The sequence below is a fragment of the Megalopta genalis genome, chromosome 10 (assembly GCF_051020955.1).
Source record: "Megalopta genalis isolate 19385.01 chromosome 10, iyMegGena1_principal, whole genome shotgun sequence".
Classification (NCBI taxonomy): domain Eukaryota; kingdom Metazoa; phylum Arthropoda; class Insecta; order Hymenoptera; family Halictidae; genus Megalopta; species Megalopta genalis.
In genome coordinates this window covers 48,140-62,500 of record NC_135022.1, presented here as the reverse complement: position 1 = coordinate 62,500, position 14,361 = coordinate 48,140, and positions in this window count along the sequence as shown.

Below are 14,361 nucleotides of genomic sequence, written 5' to 3'. Positions count from 1 at the left end.
TGAAAAAACCGAAAAATGTCAAGAGTAAAGTGCCATTTTCTGACATTAGATTTCGTTCTAAATGCTTAATCCCTATGTAGAAACGTTAGTTAAGCAAGAATATCGTATTTTTAAAAAAATCTAATGATAGGATTTTTCAGAAAATTGAAAAAACCGTAAAATGTCAAGAGTAAAGTGCCCTTATTTTAAACAATGTATCGTTCTAAATGCTTAATCCCTATGTAAAAAAGTTATTTTAGCAGGAATATGTTATTGAAAAAAATTAGAAAAATTTATTTTAGCCGTAAATCGAAAATAATGGGGACACCGGAGCTGTTCGAAGCGCCGAGCGCGCCGCGTACGCCCGAATATTTTCAAAGTCCCAACGTACCGATCAAGAGTAAAGTACCATTTTCCTACATTAGATTTCGTTCTAAATGCTTAATCCCTATGTAAAAACGTTAGTTAAGCAAGAATATCGTATTTTTAAAAAAATCTAATGATAGGATTTTCCAGAAAATTGAAAAAACCGAAAAATGTCAAGAGTAAAGTGCCATTTTCTGACATTAGATTTCGTTCTAAATGCTTAATCCCTATGTAGAAACGTTAGTTAAGCAAGAATATCGTATTTTTAAAAAAATCTAATGATAGGATTTTTCAGAAAATTGAAAAAACCGTAAAATGTCAAGAGTAAAGTGCCCTTACTTTAAACAATGTATCGTTCTAAATGCTTAATCCCTATGTAAAAAAGTTATTTAAGCAGGAATATGTTATTGAAAAAAATTAGAAAAATTTATTTTAGCCGTAAATCGAAAATAATGGATCGAGCGAATCGGTCGATTGCGCCGAGACGCGCTATGATGCAACAGACGAGCGATTGGAACGCCCGAATATTTTCAAAGTCCCAACGTACCGATCAAGAGTAAAGTACCATTTTCCTACATTAGATTTCGTTCTAAATGCTTAATCCCTATGTAAAAACGTTAGTTAAGCAAGAATATCGTATTTTTAAAAAAATCTAATGATAGGATTTTCCAGAAAATTGAAAAAACCGAAAAATGTCAAGAGTAAAGTGCCATTTTCTGACATTAGATTTCGTTCTAAATGCTTAATCCCTATGTAGAAACGTTAGTTAAGCAAGAATATCGTATTTTTAAAAAAATCTAATGATAGGATTTTTCAGAAAATTGAAAAAACCGTAAAATGTCAAGAGTAAAGTGCCCTTATTTTAAACAATGTATCGTTCTAAATGCTTAATCCCTATGTAAAAAAGTTATTTTAGCAGGAATATGTTATTGAAAAAAATTAGAAAAATTTATTTTAGCCGTAAATCGAAAATAATGGGGACACCGGAGCTGTTCGAAGCGCCGAGCGCGCCGCGTACGCCCGAATATTTTCAAAGTCCCAACGTACCGATCAAGAGTAAAGTACCATTTTCCTACATTAGATTTCGTTCTAAATGCTTAATCCCTATGTAAAAACGTTAGTTAAGCAAGAATATCGTATTTTTAAAAAAATCTAATGATAGGATTTTCCAGAAAATTGAAAAAACCGAAAAATGTCAAGAGTAAAGTGCCATTTTCTGACATTAGATTTCGTTCTAAATGCTTAATCCCTATGTAGAAACGTTAGTTAAGCAAGAATATCGTATTTTTAAAAAAATCTAATGATAGGATTTTTCAGAAAATTGAAAAAACCGTAAAATGTCAAGAGTAAAGTGCCCTTACTTTAAACAATGTATCGTTCTAAATGCTTAATCCCTATGTAAAAAAGTTATTTAAGCAGGAATATGTTATTGAAAAAAATTAGAAAAATTTATTTTAGCCGTAAATCGAAAATAATGGATCGAGCGAATCGGTCGATTGCGCCGAGACGCGCTATGATGCAACAGACGAGCGATTGGAACGCCCGAATATTTTCAAAGTCCCAACGTACCGATCAAGAGTAAAGTACCATTTTCCTACATTAGATTTCGTTCTAAATGCTTAATCCCTATGTAAAAACGTTAGTTAAGCAAGAATATCGTATTTTTAAAAAAATCTAATGATAGGATTTTCCAGAAAATTGAAAAAACCGAAAAATGTCAAGAGTAAAGTGCCATTTTCTGACATTAGATTTCGTTCTAAATGCTTAATCCCTATGTAGAAACGTTAGTTAAGCAAGAATATCGTATTTTTAAAAAAATCTAATGATAGGATTTTTCAGAAAATTGAAAAAACCGTAAAATGTCAAGAGTAAAGTGCCCTTACTTTAAACAATGTATCGTTCTAAATGCTTAATCCCTATGTAAAAAAGTTATTTAAGCAGGAATATGTTATTGAAAAAAATTAGAAAAATTTATTTTAGCCGTAAATCGAAAATAATGGATCGAGCGAATCGGTCGATTGCGCCGAGGCGCGCTATGATGCAACAGACGAGCGATTGGAACGCCCGAATATTTTCAAAGTCCCAACGTACCGATCAAGAGTAAAGTACCATTTTCCTACATTAGATTTCGTTCTAAATGCTTAATCCCTATGTAGAAACGTCAGTTAAGCAAGAATATCGTATTTTTAAAAAAATCTAATGATAGGATTTTCCAGAAAATTGAAAAAACCGAAAAATGTCAAGAGTAAAGTGCCATTTTCTGACATTAGATTTCGTTCTAAATGCATAATCCCTATGTAGAAACGTTAGTTAAGCAAGAATATCGTATTTTTAAAAAAATCTAATGATAGGATTTTTCAGAAAATTGAAAGAACCGTAAAATGTCAAGAGTAAAGTGCCCTTATTTTAAACATTATATCGTTCTAAATGCTTAATCCCTATGTAAAAAAGTTATCTAAGCAAGAATATGTTATTGAATAAAATGAGAAAAATTTATTTTAGCCGTAAATCGAAAATAATGGGTCGAGCGAATCGGTCGATTGCGCCGAGACGCGCTATGATGCAACAGACGAGCGATTGGAACGCCCGAATATTTTCAAAGTCCCACCGTACCGATCAAGAGTAAAGTACCATTTTCCTACATTAGATTTCGTTCTAAATGCTTAATCCCTATGTAGAAACGTTAGTTAAGCAAGAATATCGTATTTTTAAAAAAATCTAATGATAGGATTTTCCAGAAAATTGAAAAAACCGAAAAATGTCAAGAGTAAAGTGCCATTTTCTGACATTAGATTTCGTTCTAAATGCTTAATCCCTATGTAGAAACGTTAGTTAAGCAAGAATATCGTATTTTTAAAAAAATCTAATGATAGGATTTTTCAGAAAATTGAAAAAACCGTAAAATGTCAAGAGTAAAGTGCCCTTACTTTAAACAATGTATCGTTCTAAATGCTTAATCCCTATGTAAAAAAGTTATTTAAGCAGGAATATGTTATTGAAAAAAATTAGAAAAATTTATTTTAGCCGTAAATCGAAAATAATGGATCGAGCGAATCGGTCGATTGCGCCGAGACGCGCTATGATGCAACAGACGAGCGATTGGAACGCCCGAATATTTTCAAAGTCCCAACGTACCGATCAAGAGTAAAGTACCATTTTCCTACATTAGATTTCGTTCTAAATGCTTAATCCCTATGTAAAAACGTTAGTTAAGCAAGAATATCGTATTTTTAAAAAAATCTAATGATAGGATTTTCCAGAAAATTGAAAAAACCGAAAAATGTCAAGAGTAAAGTGCCATTTTCTGACATTAGATTTCGTTCTAAATGCTTAATCCCTATGTAGAAACGTTAGTTAAGCAAGAATATCGTATTTTTAAAAAAATCTAATGATAGGATTTTTCAGAAAATTGAAAAAACCGTAAAATGTCAAGAGTAAAGTGCCCTTATTTTAAACAATGTATCGTTCTAAATGCTTAATCCCTATGTAAAAAAGTTATTTTAGCAGGAATATGTTATTGAAAAAAATTAGAAAAATTTATTTTAGCCGTAAATCGAAAATAATGGGGACACCGGAGCTGTTCGAAGCGCCGAGCGCGCCGCGTACGCCCGAATATTTTCAAAGTCCCAACGTACCGATCAAGAGTAAAGTACCATTTTCCTACATTAGATTTCGTTCTAAATGCTTAATCCCTATGTAAAAACGTTAGTTAAGCAAGAATATCGTATTTTTAAAAAAATCTAATGATAGGATTTTCCAGAAAATTGAAAAAACCGAAAAATGTCAAGAGTAAAGTGCCATTTTCTGACATTAGATTTCGTTCTAAATGCTTAATCCCTATGTAGAAACGTTAGTTAAGCAAGAATATCGTATTTTTAAAAAAATCTAATGATAGGATTTTTCAGAAAATTGAAAAAACCGTAAAATGTCAAGAGTAAAGTGCCCTTACTTTAAACAATGTATCGTTCTAAATGCTTAATCCCTATGTAAAAAAGTTATTTAAGCAGGAATATGTTATTGAAAAAAATTAGAAAAATTTATTTTAGCCGTAAATCGAAAATAATGGATCGAGCGAATCGGTCGATTGCGCCGAGACGCGCTATGATGCAACAGACGAGCGATTGGAACGCCCGAATATTTTCAAAGTCCCAACGTACCGATCAAGAGTAAAGTACCATTTTCCTACATTAGATTTCGTTCTAAATGCTTAATCCCTATGTAAAAACGTTAGTTAAGCAAGAATATCGTATTTTTAAAAAAATCTAATGATAGGATTTTCCAGAAAATTGAAAAAACCGAAAAATGTCAAGAGTAAAGTGCCATTTTCTGACATTAGATTTCGTTCTAAATGCTTAATCCCTATGTAGAAACGTTAGTTAAGCAAGAATATCGTATTTTTAAAAAAATCTAATGATAGGATTTTTCAGAAAATTGAAAAAACCGTAAAATGTCAAGAGTAAAGTGCCCTTATTTTAAACAATGTATCGTTCTAAATGCTTAATCCCTATGTAAAAAAGTTATTTTAGCAGGAATATGTTATTGAAAAAAATTAGAAAAATTTATTTTAGCCGTAAATCGAAAATAATGGGGACACCGGAGCTGTTCGAAGCGCCGAGCGCGCCGCGTACGCCCGAATATTTTCAAAGTCCCAACGTACCGATCAAGAGTAAAGTACCATTTTCCTACATTAGATTTCGTTCTAAATGCTTAATCCCTATGTAAAAACGTTAGTTAAGCAAGAATATCGTATTTTTAAAAAAATCTAATGATAGGATTTTCCAGAAAATTGAAAAAACCGAAAAATGTCAAGAGTAAAGTGCCATTTTCTGACATTAGATTTCGTTCTAAATGCTTAATCCCTATGTAGAAACGTTAGTTAAGCAAGAATATCGTATTTTTAAAAAAATCTAATGATAGGATTTTTCAGAAAATTGAAAAAACCGTAAAATGTCAAGAGTAAAGTGCCCTTACTTTAAACAATGTATCGTTCTAAATGCTTAATCCCTATGTAAAAAAGTTATTTAAGCAGGAATATGTTATTGAAAAAAATTAGAAAAATTTATTTTAGCCGTAAATCGAAAATAATGGATCGAGCGAATCGGTCGATTGCGCCGAGACGCGCTATGATGCAACAGACGAGCGATTGGAACGCCCGAATATTTTCAAAGTCCCAACGTACCGATCAAGAGTAAAGTACCATTTTCCTACATTAGATTTCGTTCTAAATGCTTAATCCCTATGTAAAAACGTTAGTTAAGCAAGAATATCGTATTTTTAAAAAAATCTAATGATAGGATTTTCCAGAAAATTGAAAAAACCGAAAAATGTCAAGAGTAAAGTGCCATTTTCTGACATTAGATTTCGTTCTAAATGCTTAATCCCTATGTAGAAACGTTAGTTAAGCAAGAATATCGTATTTTTAAAAAAATCTAATGATAGGATTTTTCAGAAAATTGAAAAAACCGTAAAATGTCAAGAGTAAAGTGCCCTTATTTTAAACAATGTATCGTTCTAAATGCTTAATCCCTATGTAAAAAAGTTATTTTAGCAGGAATATGTTATTGAAAAAAATTAGAAAAATTTATTTTAGCCGTAAATCGAAAATAATGGGGACACCGGAGCTGTTCGAAGCGCCGAGCGCGCCGCGTACGCCCGAATATTTTCAAAGTCCCAACGTACCGATCAAGAGTAAAGTACCATTTTCCTACATTAGATTTCGTTCTAAATGCTTAATCCCTATGTAAAAACGTTAGTTAAGCAAGAATATCGTATTTTTAAAAAAATCTAATGATAGGATTTTCCAGAAAATTGAAAAAACCGAAAAATGTCAAGAGTAAAGTGCCATTTTCTGACATTAGATTTCGTTCTAAATGCTTAATCCCTATGTAGAAACGTTAGTTAAGCAAGAATATCGTATTTTTAAAAAAATCTAATGATAGGATTTTTCAGAAAATTGAAAAAACCGTAAAATGTCAAGAGTAAAGTGCCCTTACTTTAAACAATGTATCGTTCTAAATGCTTAATCCCTATGTAAAAAAGTTATTTAAGCAGGAATATGTTATTGAAAAAAATTAGAAAAATTTATTTTAGCCGTAAATCGAAAATAATGGATCGAGCGAATCGGTCGATTGCGCCGAGACGCGCTATGATGCAACAGACGAGCGATTGGAACGCCCGAATATTTTCAAAGTCCCAACGTACCGATCAAGAGTAAAGTACCATTTTCCTACATTAGATTTCGTTCTAAATGCTTAATCCCTATGTAAAAACGTTAGTTAAGCAAGAATATCGTATTTTTAAAAAAATCTAATGATAGGATTTTCCAGAAAATTGAAAAAACCGAAAAATGTCAAGAGTAAAGTGCCATTTTCTGACATTAGATTTCGTTCTAAATGCTTAATCCCTATGTAGAAACGTTAGTTAAGCAAGAATATCGTATTTTTAAAAAAATCTAATGATAGGATTTTTCAGAAAATTGAAAAAACCGTAAAATGTCAAGAGTAAAGTGCCCTTACTTTAAACAATGTATCGTTCTAAATGCTTAATCCCTATGTAAAAAAGTTATTTAAGCAGGAATATGTTATTGAAAAAAATTAGAAAAATTTATTTTAGCCGTAAATCGAAAATAATGGATCGAGCGAATCGGTCGATTGCGCCGAGACGCGCTATGATGCAACAGACGAGCGATTGGAACGCCCGAATATTTTCAAAGTCCCAACGTACCGATCAAGAGTAAAGTACCATTTTCCTACATTAGATTTCGTTCTAAATGCTTAATCCCTATGTAAAAACGTTAGTTAAGCAAGAATATCGTATTTTTAAAAAAATCTAATGATAGGATTTTCCAGAAAATTGAAAAAACCGAAAAATGTCAAGAGTAAAGTGCCATTTTCTGACATTAGATTTCGTTCTAAATGCTTAATCCCTATGTAGAAACGTTAGTTAAGCAAGAATATCGTATTTTTAAAAAAATCTAATGATAGGATTTTTCAGAAAATTGAAAAAACCGTAAAATGTCAAGAGTAAAGTGCCCTTACTTTAAACAATGTATCGTTCTAAATGCTTAATCCCTATGTAAAAAAGTTATTTAAGCAGGAATATGTTATTGAAAAAAATTAGAAAAATTTATTTTAGCCGTAAATCGAAAATAATGGATCGAGCGAATCGGTCGATTGCGCCGAGACGCGCTATGATGCAACAGACGAGCGATTGGAACGCCCGAATATTTTCAAAGTCCCAACGTACCGATCAAGAGTAAAGTACCATTTTCCTACATTAGATTTCGTTCTAAATGCTTAATCCCTATGTAAAAACGTTAGTTAAGCAAGAATATCGTATTTTTAAAAAAATCTAATGATAGGATTTTCCAGAAAATTGAAAAAACCGAAAAATGTCAAGAGTAAAGTGCCATTTTCTGACATTAGATTTCGTTCTAAATGCTTAATCCCTATGTAGAAACGTTAGTTAAGCAAGAATATCGTATTTTTAAAAAAATCTAATGATAGGATTTTTCAGAAAATTGAAAAAACCGTAAAATGTCAAGAGTAAAGTGCCCTTACTTTAAACAATGTATCGTTCTAAATGCTTAATCCCTATGTAAAAAAGTTATTTAAGCAGGAATATGTTATTGAAAAAAATTAGAAAAATTTATTTTAGCCGTAAATCGAAAATAATGGATCGAGCGAATCGGTCGATTGCGCCGAGACGCGCTATGATGCAACAGACGAGCGATTGGAACGCCCGAATATTTTCAAAGTCCCAACGTACCGATCAAGAGTAAAGTACCATTTTCCTACATTAGATTTCGTTCTAAATGCTTAATCCCTATGTAAAAACGTTAGTTAAGCAAGAATATCGTATTTTTAAAAAAATCTAATGATAGGATTTTCCAGAAAATTGAAAAAACCGAAAAATGTCAAGAGTAAAGTGCCATTTTCTGACATTAGATTTCGTTCTAAATGCTTAATCCCTATGTAGAAACGTTAGTTAAGCAAGAATATCGTATTTTTAAAAAAATCTAATGATAGGATTTTTCAGAAAATTGAAAAAACCGTAAAATGTCAAGAGTAAAGTGCCCTTACTTTAAACAATGTATCGTTCTAAATGCTTAATCCCTATGTAAAAAAGTTATTTAAGCAGGAATATGTTATTGAAAAAAATTAGAAAAATTTATTTTAGCCGTAAATCGAAAATAATGGATCGAGCGAATCGGTCGATTGCGCCGAGACGCGCTATGATGCAACAGACGAGCGATTGGAACGCCCGAATATTTTCAAAGTCCCAACGTACCGATCAAGAGTAAAGTACCATTTTCCTACATTAGATTTCGTTCTAAATGCTTAATCCCTATGTAAAAACGTTAGTTAAGCAAGAATATCGTATTTTTAAAAAAATCTAATGATAGGATTTTCCAGAAAATTGAAAAAACCGAAAAATGTCAAGAGTAAAGTGCCATTTTCTGACATTAGATTTCGTTCTAAATGCTTAATCCCTATGTAGAAACGTTAGTTAAGCAAGAATATCGTATTTTTAAAAAAATCTAATGATAGGATTTTTCAGAAAATTGAAAAAACCGTAAAATGTCAAGAGTAAAGTGCCCTTATTTTAAACAATGTATCGTTCTAAATGCTTAATCCCTATGTAAAAAAGTTATTTTAGCAGGAATATGTTATTGAAAAAAATTAGAAAAATTTATTTTAGCCGTAAATCGAAAATAATGGGGACACCGGAGCTGTTCGAAGCGCCGAGCGCGCCGCGTACGCCCGAATATTTTCAAAGTCCCAACGTACCGATCAAGAGTAAAGTACCATTTTCCTACATTAGATTTCGTTCTAAATGCTTAATCCCTATGTAAAAACGTTAGTTAAGCAAGAATATCGTATTTTTAAAAAAATCTAATGATAGGATTTTCCAGAAAATTGAAAAAACCGAAAAATGTCAAGAGTAAAGTGCCATTTTCTGACATTAGATTTCGTTCTAAATGCTTAATCCCTATGTAGAAACGTTAGTTAAGCAAGAATATCGTATTTTTAAAAAAATCTAATGATAGGATTTTTCAGAAAATTGAAAAAACCGTAAAATGTCAAGAGTAAAGTGCCCTTACTTTAAACAATGTATCGTTCTAAATGCTTAATCCCTATGTAAAAAAGTTATTTAAGCAGGAATATGTTATTGAAAAAAATTAGAAAAATTTATTTTAGCCGTAAATCGAAAATAATGGATCGAGCGAATCGGTCGATTGCGCCGAGACGCGCTATGATGCAACAGACGAGCGATTGGAACGCCCGAATATTTTCAAAGTCCCAACGTACCGATCAAGAGTAAAGTACCATTTTCCTACATTAGATTTCGTTCTAAATGCTTAATCCCTATGTAAAAACGTTAGTTAAGCAAGAATATCGTATTTTTAAAAAAATCTAATGATAGGATTTTCCAGAAAATTGAAAAAACCGAAAAATGTCAAGAGTAAAGTGCCATTTTCTGACATTAGATTTCGTTCTAAATGCTTAATCCCTATGTAGAAACGTTAGTTAAGCAAGAATATCGTATTTTTAAAAAAATCTAATGATAGGATTTTTCAGAAAATTGAAAAAACCGTAAAATGTCAAGAGTAAAGTGCCCTTATTTTAAACAATGTATCGTTCTAAATGCTTAATCCCTATGTAAAAAAGTTATTTTAGCAGGAATATGTTATTGAAAAAAATTAGAAAAATTTATTTTAGCCGTAAATCGAAAATAATGGGGACACCGGAGCTGTTCGAAGCGCCGAGCGCGCCGCGTACGCCCGAATATTTTCAAAGTCCCAACGTACCGATCAAGAGTAAAGTACCATTTTCCTACATTAGATTTCGTTCTAAATGCTTAATCCCTATGTAAAAACGTTAGTTAAGCAAGAATATCGTATTTTTAAAAAAATCTAATGATAGGATTTTCCAGAAAATTGAAAAAACCGAAAAATGTCAAGAGTAAAGTGCCATTTTCTGACATTAGATTTCGTTCTAAATGCTTAATCCCTATGTAGAAACGTTAGTTAAGCAAGAATATCGTATTTTTAAAAAAATCTAATGATAGGATTTTTCAGAAAATTGAAAAAACCGTAAAATGTCAAGAGTAAAGTGCCCTTACTTTAAACAATGTATCGTTCTAAATGCTTAATCCCTATGTAAAAAAGTTATTTAAGCAGGAATATGTTATTGAAAAAAATTAGAAAAATTTATTTTAGCCGTAAATCGAAAATAATGGATCGAGCGAATCGGTCGATTGCGCCGAGACGCGCTATGATGCAACAGACGAGCGATTGGAACGCCCGAATATTTTCAAAGTCCCAACGTACCGATCAAGAGTAAAGTACCATTTTCCTACATTAGATTTCGTTCTAAATGCTTAATCCCTATGTAAAAACGTTAGTTAAGCAAGAATATCGTATTTTTAAAAAAATCTAATGATAGGATTTTCCAGAAAATTGAAAAAACCGAAAAATGTCAAGAGTAAAGTGCCATTTTCTGACATTAGATTTCGTTCTAAATGCTTAATCCCTATGTAGAAACGTTAGTTAAGCAAGAATATCGTATTTTTAAAAAAATCTAATGATAGGATTTTTCAGAAAATTGAAAAAACCGTAAAATGTCAAGAGTAAAGTGCCCTTATTTTAAACAATGTATCGTTCTAAATGCTTAATCCCTATGTAAAAAAGTTATTTTAGCAGGAATATGTTATTGAAAAAAATTAGAAAAATTTATTTTAGCCGTAAATCGAAAATAATGGGGACACCGGAGCTGTTCGAAGCGCCGAGCGCGCCGCGTACGCCCGAATATTTTCAAAGTCCCAACGTACCGATCAAGAGTAAAGTACCATTTTCCTACATTAGATTTCGTTCTAAATGCTTAATCCCTATGTAAAAACGTTAGTTAAGCAAGAATATCGTATTTTTAAAAAAATCTAATGATAGGATTTTCCAGAAAATTGAAAAAACCGAAAAATGTCAAGAGTAAAGTGCCATTTTCTGACATTAGATTTCGTTCTAAATGCTTAATCCCTATGTAGAAACGTTAGTTAAGCAAGAATATCGTATTTTTAAAAAAATCTAATGATAGGATTTTTCAGAAAATTGAAAAAACCGTAAAATGTCAAGAGTAAAGTGCCCTTACTTTAAACAATGTATCGTTCTAAATGCTTAATCCCTATGTAAAAAAGTTATTTAAGCAGGAATATGTTATTGAAAAAAATTAGAAAAATTTATTTTAGCCGTAAATCGAAAATAATGGATCGAGCGAATCGGTCGATTGCGCCGAGACGCGCTATGATGCAACAGACGAGCGATTGGAACGCCCGAATATTTTCAAAGTCCCAACGTACCGATCAAGAGTAAAGTACCATTTTCCTACATTAGATTTCGTTCTAAATGCTTAATCCCTATGTAAAAACGTTAGTTAAGCAAGAATATCGTATTTTTAAAAAAATCTAATGATAGGATTTTCCAGAAAATTGAAAAAACCGAAAAATGTCAAGAGTAAAGTGCCATTTTCTGACATTAGATTTCGTTCTAAATGCTTAATCCCTATGTAGAAACGTTAGTTAAGCAAGAATATCGTATTCTTAAAAAAATCTAATGATAGGATTTTTCAGAAAATTGAAAAAACCGTAAAATGTCAAGAGTAAAGTGCCCTTATTTTAAACAATGTATCGTTCTAAATGCTTAATCCCTATGTAAAAAAGTTATTTTAGCAGGAATATGTTATTGAAAAAAATTAGAAAAATTTATTTTAGCCGTAAATCGAAAATAATGGGGACACCGGAGCTGTTCGAAGCGCCGAGCGCGCCGCGTACGCCCGAATATTTTCAAAGTCCCAACGTACCGATCAAGAGTAAAGTACCATTTTCCTACATTAGATTTCGTTCTAAATGCTTAATCCCTATGTAAAAACGTTAGTTAAGCAAGAATATCGTATTTTTAAAAAAATCTAATTATAGGATTTCCCAGAAAATTGAAAAAACCGAAAAATGTCAAGAGTAAAGTGCCATTTTCTGACATTAGATTTCGTTCTAAATGCTTAATCCCTATGTAGAAACGTTAGTTAAGCAAGAATATCGTATTTTTAAAAAAATCTAATGATAGGATTTTTCAGAAAATTGAAAAAACCGTAAAATGTCAAGAGTAAAGTGCCCTTATTTTAAACAATGTATCGTTCTAAATGCTTAATCCCTATGTAAAAAAGTTATTTTAGCAGGAATATGTTATTGAAAAAAATTAGAAAAATTTATTTTAGCCGTAAATCGAAAAAAAGACTGTTCGTTTCTCTGTCTCTCTCGCGCGATCGAACTATCGATGTTTCCCGACAAACTATTGGGAGTTTAATTAAACTTTATACATGAAATTACGCGTTCTGATCCCTGCTACACAGCCGTATACTTTTTATAATTTTGTGGAATCGGGAACCTTGAAATATTTAACATAACGCGGATCGTCTGTCTCTGTCTCTTTCTAGATCGGAAGAATCGATGTTTCCCGGCAAACTATTGGGAGTTTAATTAAACTTTATACATGAAATTACTCGTTTTGATCCCCGCTACACAGCCGTATACTTTTTATAATTTTGTGGAATCGGGAACCTTGAGATATTTAACATAACGCGGATCGTCTGTCTCTGTCTCTTTCTAGATCGGAAGAATCGATGTTTCCCGGCAAACTATTGGGAGTTTAATTAAACTTTATACATGAAATTACTCGTTTTGATCCCCGCTACACAGCCGTATACTTTTTATAATTTTGTGGAATCGGGAACCTTGAAATATTTAACATAACGCGGATCGTCTGTCTCTGTCTCTTTCTAGATCGGAATAATCGATGTTTCCCGGCAAACTATTGGGAGATTAATTAAACTTTATACATGAAATTACTCGTTTTGATCCCCGCTACACAGCCGTATACTTTTTATAATTTTGTGGAATCGGGAACCTTGAAATATTTAACATAACGCGGATCGTCTGTCTCTGTCTCTTTCTAGATCGGAAGAATCGATGTTTCCCGGCAAACTATTGGGAGTTTAATTAAACTTTATACATGAAATTACTCGTTTTGATCCCCGCTACACAGCCGTATACTTTTTATAATTTTGTGGAATCGGGAACCTTGAAATATTTAACATAACGCGGATCGACTATCTCTGTCTCTTTCTAGATCGGAATAATCGATGTTTCCCGGCAAACTATTGGGAGATTAATTAAACTTTATACATGAAATTACTCGTTTTGATCCCCGCTACACAGCCGTATACTTTTTATAATTTTGTGGAATCGGGAACCTTGAAATATTTAACATAACGCGGATCGTCTGTCTCTGTCTCTTTCTAGATCGGAATAATCGATGTTTCCCGGCAAACTATTGGGAGATTAATTAAACTTTATACATGAAATTACTCGTTTTGATCCCCGCTACACAGCCGTATACTTTTTATAATTTTGTGGAATCGGGAACCTTGAAATATTTAACATAACGCGGATCGTCTGTCTCTGTCTCTTTCTAGATCGGAATAATCGATGTTTCCCGGCAAACTATTGGGAGATTAATTAAACTTTATACATGAAATTACTCGTTTTGATCCCCGCTACACAGCCGTATACTTTTTATAATTTTGTGGAATCGGGAACCTTGAAATATTTAACATAACGCGGATCGTCTGTCTCTGTCTCTTTCTAGATCGGAAGAATCGATGTTTCCCGGCAAACTATTGGGAGTTTAATTAAACTTTATACATGAAATTACTCGTTTTGATCCCCGCTACACAGCCGTATACTTTTTATAATTTTGTGGAATCGGGAACCTTGAAATATTTAACATAACGCGGATCGTCTGTCTCTGTCTCTTTCTAGATCGGAAGAATCGATGTTTCCCGGCAAACTATTGGGAGTTTAATTAAACTTTATACATGAAATTACTCGTTTTGATCCCCGCTACACGGCCGTATACTTTTTATAATTTTGTGGAATCGGGAACCTTGAAATATTTAACATAACGCG